Source organism: Chiloscyllium plagiosum, unplaced genomic scaffold, assembly GCF_037043375.1.
Source record: "Chiloscyllium plagiosum isolate Xiang-an unplaced genomic scaffold, Cpla_swu_hap1 HiC_scaffold_4, whole genome shotgun sequence".
NCBI lineage: Eukaryota > Metazoa > Chordata > Chondrichthyes > Orectolobiformes > Hemiscylliidae > Chiloscyllium > Chiloscyllium plagiosum.
Window position 1 is genome coordinate 71,071,735 of NW_028270142.1, and position 17,701 is coordinate 71,089,435.

The following is a 17,701-nucleotide window of genomic DNA, read 5'->3' on the forward strand; positions in this document are numbered from 1 at the left end:
CAGATATCCAACCCGAACCAAGAATTCTACTCCACCAGAAATCATTCGTCTCTCATAATAACGAATCCATTTATAATGCTTTAGTGGTTCATTATTCAGTTTCTAGTAATACCCTATCTCTCCAATTATTCCGTTTTTTCATGTTTATCCCATTGTCTTCAAGTAAGTAGAATGACAATAGCCAATCAATGTGCTGGAAACAAAATCTTGTGCACATTGACGGCTACTTTTCTAAAAGTAACGTGTTTTTTGGAGAAATGCACCTCGAATTTTTGAACATTCCCCACAACACGTGAGGTCCCCCATTCTGATGCATCTCCTTTCTACTATATACTCTTCTGAGTCAGTACATAAGCAAGGTGGTGTTAAATTCTTACAACATTGAAAGCATATAATAAGGTCACTTGACCAAAAAAATCCATTCTTTCTTTAGTTTATGGGAAAATGTAATGGGCTGAATAGTCTACACCTAAATGCCTTGCAATAGACATTGCACAATTCACTCAATGACCTGAGAGAGACAATTGATAGCAGTCAAACTTTCAAAGGGATTTCAAAATCCTTCCTAAGAATCAAAAGTAATTGAACAAAACTGCAGTAGATGAAGCCAACCTTGCAAACAGGTATTAAAATCTAACTTGCATATCACCTATTATCTCAGCAGGACGTTAACCATCTTTTATGTTTGTAGATTTACCTTGTTGGAAGATGGATGATTCAATTACATCTAATGATACTACGAATTTCATCTGGTCATATTGAGTATTATCCTCATAGTAAGTCCTCATAGTAACATTTTTCACAATGTTAATCTACATTAGCAACCTAAAGTTGTGAATATTAAAGTTTTTAATAATACCAGACTGAGGCATCAATTAACATAAGTGCACATACTAAATGACATTATGCATCAAATTTAAGTTCTGATCACATCAGAATGAATCTCAATTAGATGAAAAAGAACGTATGATAGTATACAAAATTGTTTTCCTACTTAGGCACTCCCTTGAGATTGAGTATAACTTGCTTCCATCTTAAGTCATACAATGATAGAGATCTACAGGATGGAAAAAGGCCCTTCAGCCCATCATGTTTGTGCCAGTCAAAAACCACCACCTAATGATTTTAATTCCATTTTCCAGCACTTGGTCCATAACCTTGTATAGCTTGGCATCATAGGTGCACATCTAAATATTTCTTAAATGTTACTTCAATGCACTGGCCCTGAATGGACCCTACTGTGGTCCTGAATGGGCCATATTCTTTCCCTCATTATCCTTTTGTCTTTAATGTACCTGTGAAACAACTTAGGTTTCTCCATTATTTTACCTGCAAGTATCCTTTCTCATATGCTTTTATTGGTCTTCATTTCCTTTTTAAAAGTTTCTTCTCGCACATTCTATTCTCCTCCAGGGCTTCTGCTGCTTTGAGCCCTTGGTATCTGCCAAAAGTCTTCTTTTCTCTCTTAATTCAATGATGTGTATCCCTCAATATCCAGAGATCATAGGATTTGACAGTCCAACCTATTTTCTTTATTGGAACGTTACCCTGTATTTTCCATATTTCCTTCTTGAATGCATCACACTGTTCTGAAACAAATTTACCTCCCACTCCACTGTGGCCAAATCATTTCTGATCTTATTAAAATCAGCCTTGCCTCACTTGTGAACTTTAATTTTCGGCCAATCCTTGTCTTTATCCATAACAATTTTTCATCCAATGGAATTACCATTGCTGTCTGCAAACACCACTGATACTTTAAACATTTGTCCAGCTTTGTCACCTAAACCTCTATGCTCCACAATCCTCCAGTAAATTCACGTGGGAATGAGTCACGTTATGTACAGACAGAATTTTTTTTGCTCATTCTCAGGTTGTGGTTTGTTGCCAAGGGCAGCACTTATTGCTCACTCCAAATTTTCCAGAGAATGTATTGATAATATTCAAGAACTGCAGCAATTAGTCTGTGAGGTGGAAATGCACCCTCTGTGCTGTTAGAGAGAGATTACAGGATGTTTATGAAAGACATTTATGAAAATGGATAATGTATGATTTGAAGACCAATTTTGTAAATGTAATGTTCCCATCTGCCTGCTGCTCATGTTCTTCCAAGTAGTAAACTTTGGGTTCTTGAAAGGTGCTGTCTAAGAATCAATGTAGTGCACATACGTAATATGCACTTAACTCCAATGTACCAGTTCCAGAGGGAGTGCCAGTCAAGCAGACTGCTTTGTTCAAGATGCTGTCAAGCTTATTGATTATTGTTGGAGCTATGCTCATCCAGCCAAGTAGGCAATACTCCATTATACTCCTGATTTATACCTTGTAGATGCCCACTGCTGGAAAGGCTTGGGGGAGTCAGGAGGCGAGTTACAGAACACAGAATATCCAGCTTCTGAGCTATTCCTGGATCCACAATACATATATAATTGATCCAGTTAAGCTTCAGTTCAATGGCAATCCTTAGACTGCAAACCGAGGCTGGACATATATAGATTAGATTACTTACAGTGTGGAAACAGGCCCTTCGGCCCAACAAGTCCACATCGCCCCGCCAAACGCAACCCACCCATACCCCTACATTTACCCCTTACCTAACACTACGGGCAATTTAGCATGGCCAATTCACCTGACCTGCACATTTTTGGACTGTGGGAGGAAACGGGAGCACCCGGAGGAAACCCACGCAGACACGGGGAGAACGTGCAAACTCCACACAGTCAGTCGCCTGATGCGGGAATTGAACCCAGGTCTCCGGTGCTGTGAGGCAGCAGTGCTAACCACTGTGCCACCGTGCCGCCCTAGTTAATGTCAGGGCCTTGGGGAGTGTTGCAGAACAAAGAAACCGAGGGGTGCAGGTGCACAGTCAGTTGAAAGTGAAGTCGCAGGGTGATGAAGAAGGCATTTGGTTTTAGCCTTTGAATATAGGAGTTGGGATGTCATGTTGCAGCTGTGCAGAACATTGGTGAGGCCACTTTTAGAATACTACGTAAAATTCTGGTTGTCCTTCTATAGGAAGGATGTTGTTAAACTTGAAAGGATGCAGAAACGATTTGCAAGGATGTTGCTGTGATTGGAGGGTTTGAGCTGTAAGGAGAGGATGAATAGTCTGGGGCTTTTTTCCCCTTGAGTGTCCCAGGCAGAGGGGTGACTTTGAAGAGGTTTATAAAATCATGATGGGGCTGGATAAGGTGAATAGCCAACATCCTTTTCCCAGGGTAGCGGAGTCCAAAACTAGAGGGCGTAGGTTTAATGTGAGAGGGAAAAGATTTAAAAGAGACTTGAGGGGCAACTTCTTCATGCAAATGGTGGTGCACGTATAGAACAAGCTGCCAGACAAAGTGGGTACAATTACAATATTTGAAAGTTATCTGGATGGTTAAATGAATAGGGAAGGTTTAGAAGGGTATATGTCAAAATGCATCACCTCACACTTACCAGAGTTAAATTCCACCTGCCAATGATTTGCAAATACAACCAATCCATTTATATTCTCCTGTAACCAAACACTTTCCTCCTCACTGTCAACCATATGGCTGATCTTCTGTCATCTGCAAACATATTTATCTTGGGGTCCATGTCCATAGATCCCTCAAAGTTGCCATCCATGTTGATAGGGTTGTTAAAAAGGTGTATGGTGTGTTGGCTTTCATCAGCAGGGAGATTGAGTTTAACAGCCGTGAAGTTATGCAGCAGCTCTACAGAGCCCTGGTTCGACCACACTTGGAATATTGTGTTCGGTTCTGGTTGCCTTATTATAGGAAGCATGTGGAAGCTTTAGTGAGGGTGCAGAGGGCACTTACCAGGATGATGGAGGGCATGTCTTATGAAGAAAGGTTGAGGGAGTTTGGGCTTTTCTCAGTGGAGCAAAGAAGGGTGAGAGCTGACTTGATAGAGGCGTACAAGGTCACAGATAGAGTGAATAGTCAGAGACTTTTTCCCAGGGCAGAAATGGCCATCACAGGGGACATAATTTTAAGGTGATTAGAGGAAGGTTCAGGGGAGAGGTTGGTGCTTTACGCAGAGAGTGGTGGGTGCATGGAATGCACTGCCAGCAGTGGTAGCAGAGTCAGATACATTCGGGACATTTTAGCCACTCTTGGATAGACACATGGATGATAGTAAAAGGAAGGGTATGGAAGTTAGTTTGATTTTAGAGTAGGATGAAAGGTTGGCACTACATCAAGGGGTGAAGGGCCTGTACTGTACTGTATTGTTCTATGTTCTATGTAACACCTCCCCCCAATGCCCCATTCTCATCCACATTTATGAATATCACAAACAGTAAGGGGACTTAACATAGATCCCTGTGGTATGCACTGCACACCAGGCCCCTGTCACACAAACAGCTTTCTACCACCTCCTTCTGTGTCCTACCACTAAACCAACTTTGGATCCAAATTACCAAGTTACTCTGGATCCCATGAGCTCTTACCTTATCAGTTTCCCATGTGGGACCTTGCTAAAGGCCTTGTTGAAATCCATGTAAACAACATCAACCAAATACTTGGTTTCCTCCTCAAAAGCTTGCTCTAGATTTTTTTTCAGACATGTTCACCCTCTGAAATAATTATGCTGACTACCCAATCAAACCTTGCCTCTCTAAATGGAGATTAATTTTCTCTTTCACTAATCTCTCCAATTATGTTTCTACCCTGATGCTTGACTCATTGGTCTATGGTTCCCTGGTCTATCTCTATCACTATTTTTGTAAACTAAAATGACTATCCTGCAGTCCTATATCACCTCCCCTTTGGCCAGAGATGATTTGAAAATTTGGGCCAGGATCCCTGTAATTTCCTCCCTTCATATCCCATTGTGGAATATGAAGGGAGGAAATTACTGCTGACTCAAAGCACCAGGGACCCAGATTTGATTCCACCTTCGGGTGACACTCTGTGTGGAATTTGTATGTTTTCCCCGTGTCTGAGTGGGATTCCACCGGCTGCTTTGGTTTCCTCCCACAGTCCAAAGATGTGCAAGTTACGTGGATTGGCCATACTAAATTACTAATGTTCTGGGAAGTGTAGGTTAGAAGGGTTAGCCATGCGAAGTACAGGGTTACAGGGATAGAGTAAGGGATGGTCTTGGTTGGGATACTCTTCAGAGGGTTGGCGTGGACTCTTTGGGCTGAGTGACCTGTTTCCACACTGTAGGGGTTCTATTATATGGAATTCATGGGGATTTGTCTGCTTTTCAGTCTGGTGGAATCTTCAATACCTTCAGCTATCAATCTTATCTACTAGTGTTTTCTCATATTGCAGCATTTTCTCTTTGATCACCTCATTGCTTCAATACCTCTTTGCTTCAGGTATCAATTTTGTTTAACAGCATTTTCTCAAATTTCAGCATTTTCTCTTTGATCTTCTCATTGTTTTCTTGAGTCCCCCTTGCATTTTATATACTACTGTACCACCTGCATTGTTTTGCTGCCTTTGTGCCCGTTATACATCTCTCTCTCTTCCTTTTTATAAAATCTTGAATATTCCTAGATATCTATAGTTCCCCGAGCTTGTTGCTCCTACATTTCACTCTAAAAGGAACAAGTTGGGCCGATACTCCTTGAAGCTGGAGGGCCATTCAGGAGAAGAAATGGGTTGCCATTTAAGGTAAGGGAGAGAGAAGCTACCCCAAAATGGAAGTGCCCAATGTTAAATTTTAACCAGAAGGACCACCAGAAGGGAATTTTCTTAACTTGTTTGTTGTTAATTCTTTCATTGATTAAATGACTGTCAGAAGATGGGATCCCTGGATTGTCTGAAGCTGAGGCTGTGCAAAGAAGGCCTCTTAATCTGTTTTGAATATCAGGACCTTCCTTTAAGGTAGGTGCACCATTCTCTGCTGCCTCCAAGGCCTGCTCATTTTCACTGATTCAGTTATAGTCACTTGAGGTTTGGGAGCCATGATCTCCCTGGATCTTAGAATATAGAACATAGAACATTGTTACCAGAAAAGAGGATGGAGGCTGGTGAACCAGTATGCCAACTGGCAACATGAAATCCTGTGTTGAGATTGTGGTGCTGGAAAAGCACAGCAGGTCAGGCAGCATCCGAGAAGCAGGAGAATCGACGTTTCGGGCAAAATCTTTTAATCAGAAATGCCGATTCTCCTGCTCCGTGGATGCAGCCTGACCTGCTGTGCTTATCCACACTCTGGACTCTGATCTCCAGCACCTGCAGTCCCCACTTTCTCCGAACACAAAATCCTGTGCCCATCCCCATGAGGACTTGAAAATGATTAAGCAAACCTTAAAACTTGAGAAACAATTGAAGGACACATGGATACAAATATCAAATGTAAAAGCTTTGATCAAACAAAAATCAGAAAAAGTCTTTTTGCTGACATTTACAACAACTCAGAAAGAAGTTTAATGGAGCTGGATTTTTTCAGGATATTTAAAGAAGCAAGCATAATGTGCTTACAATAAGAAATGGAAGTGGTTTAGAGGAATGCTTACCATAAATTAATCTCGCATTAGATTTGAATGCTGCAGACTTGATGGCCTGATTAGTCTATTTTACTCACTTTCTTTTTGTACATGCTTCATTCATTATTTTTATATTATTCGCACATTCACAAAGTGATGAGGTTAGAGAGTGCTAAAATAGATCCATACAATGAACTTTGCCCTGATTGAGGCAACCTCAATGAGATCAAAACCTTGTCAAAAATTGTCTTATGACATGTTAGCTGTCCATTAGAGGCTTCAAAAGAGCTCAATCAGTTTCACTAAAAAAAACTGCAAATGCTCGAAATCAGCAACACAAATAGAAATTTCTGGAAAATCTCAGTAGGTCTGGCAGGAACTGTGGAGAAAAAAAATCACAGTTAACATTTCAGGTTAACTTTGGTTCTGTAGAAGAGCTGAAACGTTAACACTACTTTCTCTCAACTGATGCTGCCAGACTTGTCTTCATTGCCTGTATGATATATGCTATTTCCTGATTCATTTTGTCCAGTGCAGATATATTACCATATTTTTGAGTCATTGGATCACACAAAGGAGGCCCTTTGGCTTACTGATTCTGCGCTGACAAAAAAATCCTCTCACCTCTCTACTGATCTCACTTTCCAGCGCTTGGCCATGAGCCTTGAATTTTATGACATTTCAGGTACTCATTCACCTACTTATTAAAGGTTGTGATGTTTCCTGCATCAACGACCCAGATTTCTACCTTTTCCTCATATCTCCTCTAAACCAATGTTAAAGATATTTTAATCTTCCTTTCTGAATGTTAACACCATCTATAATAGAATCCCTACAGTGCAGAATGAAGCTACTCAGTTCATCGAGGCTGCCCATCCAAATACTTTGGAAACTAGAGTGAAGATCTAAGCCAGTGTTGACTGGTCAAGAATGATTGATTCATTGCTATTCTGTAAGACTGAATTCATTGTACTCTGAATGTATGTCCAGTTCTGACAAAGGCAGCCAGTATCCTGGAGGATACTTTTACAAGGAGAAAGTAAGGACTGCAGATGTTGGCGATCAGAGCTGAAAATGTGTTGCTGGAAAAGCACAACAGGTCAGGCAGCATCCAAGGAGCAGGAGAATCAACGTTTCGGGCATGAGCCCTTCTTCGGAAGGGCTTTTACAACCAGACCTCAGGCAAAGTTCCCAATTTATTGTAGACGGAATACACAAAATTGTCAAGCCTCCAGTAAAAATCTTTATTTACACTCCCCTTGATTGGCCACAATAATATTAATTTGAAAAGGATCCCTTCCTTGTGGATGTCCAACTTATGGACAAATTGAATTTATGTTTTAAAGGGAGTTGATTTAACCAGGTTTTTTGAGTTAACAAAAAGGATGAGTTTATTAGTTATGACTGACGCAATGCATATACATGCAGATTAAAAACAAAGGATGAGTCAAAAAAAAAAGTTCAAAAGCGATATTTGGAATAGTGTCTGAGTCCCATGAAGAGTAGACAATGGAAGTTTGTAGCCATTACATTGGGTGATACTGGTAACATTGGCATTAGTAGATGAACAGTTTATTTTGAGATTTTTGATTTTGTCGGTTACCTGAAATTCTTTTGTCTTATTTCCTTTCAATGATGCCTGACTTGCACTACTCAGAATAAGATATAAATTTTCCTTTTATCTTGCAATGCACAACTGTTTAATGTCTGCACTTGAGATGTGAACTTTACTCATCCACTAACATAGGATAAGTGAGGACTGCAGATGCTGGAGAGTTAGGATCGAAAAAGGGTGGCACTGGAAAAGCACAACAGGTCAGGCAGCATCTGAGAAGCAGGCAAGTTGACATTTCAGGCATAAGCCCTGCATCTAGAAGGTTTATACTGCACAGATACTCAACACATACTCAACAGGGGTTACAGTTGGCATTTAACACCAATTTATGTGTAGCTGAAACACAAACATGTCTGTTGACCCATGTCCCCATTCTAGAATATAACCCAAGCAGATGTTTTCTTACTGAGAGGAGGTAATTAGAGCCTGCCTTCTGAAGTCTCTCTCTCTTTGAAGCTTCTTTGTGATTTTCCTGGGGTTCACACAGGAAATATGGTAGCTGTTGGTTTTGGGATCACTTAGCTCTGTCTACCACTTGCTGTTTATGCTGTTAAGTCATCCTGTTTGGTGGCTTCATCGGGTTTTTATTAATTTGTGGGATGTGGGATCTGGCCAGTGTTTATTACCCAACCCTAGTTGCCCTTGAGAAGGTGGTGGTGAGCTGCTTCCTTGAACCGCTGCAGTCCACCTGCTGTGAGTTGACCCACAATTCCATTAGGGAGGGAATTCCAGGATTTGACTCAGCAACAGTAAAGGAACGCTGATATATTCCCAAATCAGGATGGTGAGTGGCTTGTAGGTGTTCCCATATATCTGCAGCCTTGTTCTTCTAGATGGAAGTGGTCACGAGTTTGGAAGGTTTGTCTGAGGATCTTTGGTGAATTTCTGCAGTGTATCCTGCACATACTGCAGCAACTGAGCATCGCTGGTGGAGAGAGTAGATGCTTGTGGATGTAGTGCCAATCAAGTGGGCTGCTTTATCCTGGATGGTATCAAATTTCCTGAGTGTTGCTGGGCTGCATTCATCCAGACTGTTGCCTTGGAGATGGCAGACAGGGAGTTAGGAGGTGTGTTGATTGCAACAGTATTCCTAGCCGCTGACCTGCTCTTGTAATCATTGTGTTTATGTGGTGGGTCCAGTTGAGTTTCTGGTCAATGATAACCTCCAGAATGTTGACAGTGGGGGATTCAGTGATAGTAACACCATTGATTCTCAAGGGACAGTGGTTAGATTGTCTCTTATTGGTGATGGTCATAGCCTGGCATTTGTTTGGCGCAAATGTTACTTATCACTTGTCAGCACAAGACTAAATATTGCCCAGGTCTTGTTTCATTTGGACTTGGTCTGCTTCAGTAACTGATGAGTCACGAAAGCTGCTGAATATAGTGTAATCATTGGCAAATATCCCCACTTCCCCTGATATAGAGAAGGTCATTGATGAAGCAGCTGAAGATAGTTGGGCCTAGGACACTACTCTGAGGAACTTCTGAAGACATTTCCTGGAAATGCAATGCCTGACCTCCAAAAACCTATCTTTGTATCAGGTGTAACACAACTCTATCACCATCGAGTTTGTCCCTGGATTCCCATTGATTCCAGTTTTGCCAGGAGTCTTGCTGCCACAGATTCCTAATGAAGGGCTCCTGCCCAGAACGTCGATTCTCCTGCTCCTTGGATGCTGCATGACCTGCTGTGTTTTTCCAGCACCACACACTCTCGACTTCTTGCTGCCACAGTCTGTTAAAAGCAGCTTTGATGTCAAGGGTTATCACTCATCTCACCACTGTAATTCAGCTCTTTTGTCCAGGTTTGAACCAAAGCTGTAATGAGATCAGGAGCTGAGTGGTCCTGTCAGAGGGAGGCATAAGAGGGTGGCATGGTGGCTCAGAGGTTAGCACTGCTGCCTCACAGCACCCAGGTTCGATTCCCATCTCGGGTGACTGTGTGTGGAGGTAGCACATTTTCCCTGTGTCTGTGTAGGTTTCCTCTGGGTGCTCTGGTTTCCTTCCACAATCTAGACATGTAGGTCAGGTAAATTGGCTATACTACCTTGACCATAGCATTAGGTGCATTATTCAGAGTCATATATAGGCTGGAAGGGCCTGTTTCCATACTGTAGGGAATCTTAAAAAAAATTCCCAAACTGGGTGTCACTGAGTAGGTTATTGCTGAGCAGGTGTTGTTTGATAGCACTGTTGATGACATCTTCCATTACTTTACTAATGACTGAGATCAGACTGATGGGGTGATAATTGGCTGGCAGAAAGTGAGGACTGCAGATGCTGGAGATCAGAGCTGAAAAATGTGTTGCTGGAAAAGAGCAGCAGGTCAGGCAGCATCAAAGGAGCAGGAGAATCAACGTTTCGGGCATAAGCCCTTCTTCTGCAGCTGTTCCTGAAGAAGGGCTTATGCCCGAAACGTCGATTCGCCTGCTTCTTTGATGCTGCCTGACCTGCTGTGATAATTGGCTGGGTTTGGTTTGTCCTGCTTTTATATACAGGACATACTTGAACAAATTTTCCACATTGTCGGATGGATACCAGTGTTGTAACTTTACTGGAAGAGCTTGACTAGGGGAGCGGCACGTTCTAGTGCACAAGTCTTGATTACGACTTCCGGAATGTTGTCAGGGCCCGTAGACTTTGCAGTAAGCAGGGTCTCCAACCATTTCTTGATATCACATGAAGTGAATTGAATTGGCTGACGACTGATATCTGTAATGCTGGAAACCACTGGAGGAGACAGAGATGGAACGTCTACTCAGCGCTTTTGGTTGAAGATTGCTGTGAAAGCTTCAGCCTTATCTTTTGTATTCATATGCTGGGCTCTTCCATCATTGAGGATGGGGATACTTGTGGAGCCTCTTCTACCAGTGAGTTGTTTAATCATCCACCACCATTCATGATTGGATGTGGCAGGACTACAGAGCTTGGATCTGATCTATTCATTGTGGGATTGCTTAATTCTGTAAATCATTTGCTGCTTATGCTGTTTGGCATGCAGGTAGTCCTGTTTGGTGGCTTCACCAGGTTGACATCTCATCTTCAGGTATGCCTGATGCTGTTTCTGGCATGCCATCCTGCACTTTCCATTGAACTAGGATTGATCCACTGGCTTGTTGGTAATGGTTGATGGGGATATGCTGGGCCGTGAGGTTACAATTGTGCGAGAGTACAATTCTGCTGCTGATGGCCCACAGACCCTCATGGATACCTAGTATTGAGTTGCTAGAGCTATTTGAAGTCTGTCACTTTTAGCACAATAATAGTGCTAGACAACACAATGGTTGTTATTCACAGTGTGAAGCCAGGACTTCGTGTCTAGAAGGTCTGTGGGATACGGTCATAGATAGACACATCTGCAGCTGGCAGATGGGTAAGGATGAAGTCAAGTATGTTATTCCTTTTTGTTGTCTCTGTGCACACCCAGTCTATTGACTATATCATTGTCAAAGAGTTCTATAATCATACAGCAGAGAAACTGGCCGTTCGGTCCTAACTCATCCACACCGACCAGACAATCCAGTTGATCTAGTCCTATTTTCCAGCAGTTGGCCCCTATCCCTCTAAACTCTTTCTATGCTTATACCTATCCAGATGCCTTTTAAATGTTGCAATTGTACCCACCTCCACTACTTCCTCTCAAAGTTTGGGTGAAGATTTGTAGCTCGGGTGCTCGTTGTTGTGGTTCTGTTCGCCGAGCTGGAAATTTTTGTTGCAAACGTTTCGTCCCCTGTCTAGGTGACATCCTCAGTGCTTGCGAGCCTCCTGTGAAGCACTTCTGTGGTGTTTCCTCCGGCATTTATAGTGGCCTGTCCCTGCCGCTTCCGGTTGTCAGTTTCAGCTGTCCGCTGTAGTGGCTGGTATATTGGGTCCAGGTCGATGTGTTTGTTGATGGAGTTTGTGGATGAATGAATTCGACTGGGACAACACTACCATTATAGGGCAAGCCAAACAAAGAACAGCCAGGGAATTTCTAGAAGCATGGCACTCATCCACAAACTCCATCAACAAACACATCGACCTGGACCCAATATACCGGCCACTACAGCGGACAGCTGAAACTGACAACCGGAAGCGGCAGGGACAGGCCACTATAAATGCCGGAGGAAACACCACAGAAGCGCTTCACAGGAGGGTCCCAAGCACTGAGGATGACAGGGGACGAAACGTTTGCAACAAAAATTTCCAGCTCGGCGAACAGAACCACAACAACTACTTCCTCTGGCAGCTCGTTCAATAGACACACCATCCTGTGTGTGAATAAGTTACTCTCAGGTCCTTTTCAAATCTTTCCTGTCTCTATTTGGACCCCCCACCATAGGAAAAGGACCTTGGCTATTCACCCTATCCATGTTGAAGAGAGTCTGGAATATATTGAGGCACTCCCCTGGTGGTCGTCTCTTGAAAGGCTACCATTGATGGAGAGACCCATTGATGAAGCAGATCAGCTGCTTCAGTTCTGTCTTTTACAGACTACTTGACAACAACAACTCCGCCACAAGCTTAATGAATGCACATTGAACTCCTGCAAGTTGTAATTCACTTGAACTGATTGCAAACACTCCAGCATAGCTAAATTTTGTCATGAAAAAGCTTTTAGGACCCAACCAGCCTGATCAGCAGTACTGCTGCTGAGCCACTGATGGCTGTGGACATTGAAATCCCCCACCCAGAGTACATTTTGTGCCCTTGCCATCCTTAATGTTTCCTCCAAGTGTTCTTCAACACGGAGGAATACTGATTTATTAGCGGAGGAAGGATGGTATGTGATAATAAGCAGGGGGTTTCCTTGCCCATGTTTAATCTGAAACCATGAAACTTCATGGGATCCAAAGTCAATGTTGAGGACGCCCAGGGCACCTCCCTGGTGACTGTATGCCACTAAGTCACCACTTCTGCTGGGTCTGTTCTGCTGGTAGTGACTGGGAAATTATCTGTAAGGTATGATTCCTTGAGTATGACCATGTTAGGATGTTGCTTGACGAAGCTGTGGGACAGCTCTCCCAACTTTGGCACTAGCCCCACATGATTGTAAGGCGAAATTTAAAGGGTCAAAAGGGCGTTTTCTGCTGTTTTCTTTCCCATTGCCTAGGTTGTTGCCAGGTGATCCATCCAGTTTCATTTCTTTAGAACTTATTGTTTACTAAGCCATTTAAAGGTAATTGAGAGTCAAACACATTGCTGTTGGTCTGGAGTCACATGTAGGACAGGAAGGTGAGGATGGCAGATTTCCTTCCCTGAAGGACATTAATGAACCAGATGGGTTTTCCAACAATCAATAGTGATTTCATGGTCATCAGTAGATTCTCATTTACATTTGTTTTATCTGCAGTGGTGGGATTTGAAACTAGGTCCTCAGAACATTTCCTGGTTCTGTGGATAATACCACTAGGCCATCACCATCTCCAATGAGACTGATACCTCAATTTTAGGAGTGCCTGGTGCTGGTCCTGGCATGCCCTCCTGCAGTCTCCATTGAAGGAGGATTGATGATAATTGTTGAGGGGGTGATTTGCCAGGCCATGAAGTTGTTGATTGTGGTGAAGCACAATTCTGCCAGTGTTGACGGCTCACTGACATGGAAGTCCAGTCTTGGGTTACCAGATCTGTTCAAAGTCTGTGTCACTTAGCACCATGATAGAGGCATGATACAATGGAGGGTATTTTAAATGTAAAATGTGGGATTTCATCTCCACAAGGAGGTCAGGAGATGAACGGTTTTACCAAAACCCAAAATGAGCATTAGTGATCAGGTTATTTAAAAGCATATGATCCTTGAAAGCAGTTTGCATTTAATGTTACTTTTCTGATGATCAAGAATGGACTAATGGGGCCATGGTTGCCTAACTTGACTGTCCTTTTTTTTAAAACTCATTCATGGGATGAGGGTAGTTAAGAGGCAATGCAGATCAGGTCAGGATGGCAGTTTCCTTCCGAGACATTAGTTGAGCTGAAAGGTCATTTTTTTTTTCCATGCTGCATAATCCAATCGCTATAACCAGATGGACTTTTCCTGACAATTAACAATAATTTCATTGTCTTCATAAGACTCGTAATTCCAGATTTGTCTTGAATTCAAATTCCATATTCTGCTATGGTGGCATTTGAATCTGGGTTCCCAGAACATTACAGGGGTCTCTGGATTAATGGTCCAGCAAAAATACCATCAACCTCCCTCCCTGCCTCACTTTCTCCCTTTAATAGACTCTTTAAACCTTTTCTCTTCAACCAAGCCTTTGGCCAACTAACTTGCGATCTCCTTTTGACATTCGGTGTCATATTTTGCTATGTAATATAATTTATAACTACCGTTCGTTCTTGTTGCTTCATTAGGATATGGTGAGAGCCATGTGACAAAGAGATCAGCTTGGGGTGAGGCAGAGAATTAAAACAACAGGACACCTGAAGTCATGGATCACAGTTGCGGATTAACTGAAGCATTCTGCAAAATAACCACAAAGTCTTTACACATCATCTTCTTTTTCAGAAGTCATTTTGGAAACAATTCCTGAATCAAGCAAATTACTAAAGATGTGTGAAATTGGCTCCTTAATGACACTAGGGTGAATATCATCAGGTGAGACAGGAAATAAAGGACAGGATCAGACAGTAAAAATGCTGAAAGTGATGGAGGAGGAGATGTTGATTTTAATATGAAGCACAAAGTTTGTCAAAGAGATCTACTGAGTGTGATGTGAAGTATTGCATGAGAAGACAAATATTTTATTTTTATTGTCTGTTAGAAATAGGATATTTGTTATTACCTTTGTGAATAGTCAAGCAATGGATCCCATTATCCAATATGTGATACACTGGAAACTAGTTAACTGTGCAAGATGCTATGTTTGGCTGAATATATTACACATTTAAGTATTCCAGCAATAAAAGGAATTCTATACAAATGTTTTGAGTTCTGGTTGGATCACCTGTTGCTATAAAGGGCTGCATTGTTTGCAACTGTGGAGAAGGACCAACAAGTCATAGAGGTCTACAGCAGAAAAAAGGCCGTTTGGCCCATCAAATTTATGCCAGTTGAAAACAAGCATCAAACTATTTTAGTCCCATTTTATAACACATGGCTTCATAAGTGCACAACTAAATACGTCTTAAATGTTCTGCCTCTTTCACCCTTCGAAGCAGTGAGAAGAGCCATTTTATAAAGCATACCTAATGTGTGAAGCAGAAAGAAAATAATGTGTTCATAATTTAGTTGTGTAAGATTCTTGTGTAACCACAAGAATCGCATGCTTGATCTCAGATCAGTGGTGAATTAGACAAATTAAACAGGATTGTTACTTTTAACTTTGGTGTTCTTTTTCTCACTTGCAGCACAGAGATGTCAACTAGATCATTGTCACTGCTTGGATATAGTGAGTCCTTTAAAAGATTGCTCTGGCATCAAATTAGAGCAATATACAGTAAAACGACAGTTAAATCCTGAATATATTGTAAGGATTTGCCTATTTGATGAATTCTAGCTATGCTAAACTGACACTGTTTTTAAACTTTATTGCAAATGTAGAACTGTTAGATCTAACTTACATTTAAAAAAAAAACTACTTAAAATGGGTCATACAATTTCAAGGCTTTAGATTACAAGTTTTCTACTCCTTATGAATGGAAGAGAGTAACTAGATCGATGATAGTACATTCCAGCATGAATAAAGTAAAGGCATTTGTTGCAGTAATGCTCTTCATTATTTGAAGACGGAACATTTCCTCTATTTTATATGTAGAAAAACAATAAATCAGATTTATTACACACACAATTGTTATAATATAGGAAAATTTTATTCCAAAGTAAGAAATTTATCTCACATTCATAGATCAAACTAAACACCACAAGGTAGGCTTTTCAGTGCTGTGCAATCACTACCCACTGCTCCCAAAAGGACAATATATTTTATATTCATGATTTAACATGTATTGGCTTCCAGTAGAAGAAAAATATTTATAAGAAGGTCTCTGCCTTTTAATTATTACATAGTACATTAAATCGGACAACCTCTTGCACTATATTGTATAAAATTCAGAGAATTGTTAGAAAAGAGTCATTGTTAATAAATAGAAAACAAATCAAAAGAAGAAGCTTTATACAAATTGGTTATTTCATTTAAGTAGGAAAAACAAGAAAGCAAATTTGGGGAAATCACTGTTCCATTGATACCATATCATATATACTCTTCAGTGTACAATGTTGTTAAAAGAAAGAAAAGATGGAAATACTAGAGCACAATGCATTCTTAAAATCCAGCTTTGCTTTTTTCCCAGTCCTTATAATGCCTGCATTAACACATCTAAACATTTTAGTTAAGTGCCTTTCTTATTCTGTTGAGACACAATTGAGAATTACAGAAAACAGGTTCTGTCTCAGAGCTTCAACAACTTTGCTTGACCTTGCACAATGAAACATTGTAAAATTGATTTGGTCATAATAATAAATGGAAGTCTGCATTATCTGCATTCTAATTATAATTAATATAAGGGGTATAACTGCTGTATTATTTATGATTAGCTCTGCAGAGAGTGAAATGCAATAATAATCTGCTGTGTAATTTTATTGATATACTGATGTATGGCTTTAATGTGAAAATAAATGATACAATGTTGAGTAACAAAATCTCTCACATTCATAGCACATCATAATTGATGCCTTAAAAATATCTACTAGGTTATAAGTATCTAGTCACACAACTGCTGTGGGGAACATACTAAAATTGATCAGTTAAAAAGAGATATCTTGAAATAAATCTGGAATTATATAATACAAATGAACATTATAGCAGTAGCTATAGCATATGGTGGTTCAACCCAGTCCTAGGTTTCCTTACTTTTCAGATTATTATAGTGCAGGAAAAAAAAGCCTCCTGTCTGCTGTAGAGTTTGGATCTGTTCATTTTGTCCTGAATCACATGCAAGTGTAAAGAGGAGGAACTTACTAAAAGTTATTTACTCATCCAAGGTTACCATAATTCAGGACTCTACTTTCTTCCTTTGCCTTAATGTGTTGTCTGTTTGTTTTCAATTTCTGTTTAGTTGTCAGTTTATTTCGCTTTCAAATATTTTACATTCATTCCAATCATAAAGGAAGACTTTAGTTAAAGTGTAGTTTACTTGAATAATTGTTGCCCAAAATAACTTTGTTTCCATTACCAAATTCCAATAATGAAGACCAACTCTAAATAAAGAACAAAAATATAGGCAAAATATGATGCTGAAGGAGGCTGGAAGTTTGAAACAAACATAGAAGGAGCTGGAGAAACTCAGCAGATCTGGCAGCATGCATATAGAGAGAAACAGATTTAATGTTTTGAGTTCAGTACGACACTTTTTCAGACATATGTTTCTATGGCAGAGAATTCTACAGGTTCACACTCGCTGAGTGAAGAAATTTCTCCTCATCTCAGTTCTAAATGGCCGACCCTTAGACTTCTGCCCCTGGTTCTGGATTCCCCAGTCATCAGGAACATAGTGACCTTGTCTGGTCCTGTCAGAAGTTGATAGGTTTCTCTGAGATTCCACCACCTCCATAAGACTATAAAATATAGGAGAAATTAGGCCATTCAGCCCATCAAATCTGCTCCACCATTCAATTATGGCTGATAAGTTTCTCAACCGCATTCTCCTGCTTTCTCCCTGTAACACTTGATACTCAA

At 40.9% G+C, this 17,701-nt stretch overlaps 1 protein-coding gene and 1 long non-coding RNA gene across 4 annotated transcripts in view; one reads left to right on the plus strand and one right to left on the minus strand.

Annotated features, from left to right (window-relative positions):
* zfpm2a (zinc finger protein, FOG family member 2a) overlaps positions 1–17,701 on the minus strand; it is a 950,399-nt gene that overhangs the window by 112,704 nt on the left and 819,994 nt on the right. The gene's annotated exons all lie outside the window — the stretch shown is intronic.
* Positions 5,492–15,134, plus strand: LOC122549117 (uncharacterized). Its single transcript, XR_006311421.2, has 3 exons — positions 5,492–5,609; positions 5,737–5,822; positions 14,379–15,134. It is a non-coding gene; the product is annotated as an uncharacterized LOC122549117 (long non-coding RNA).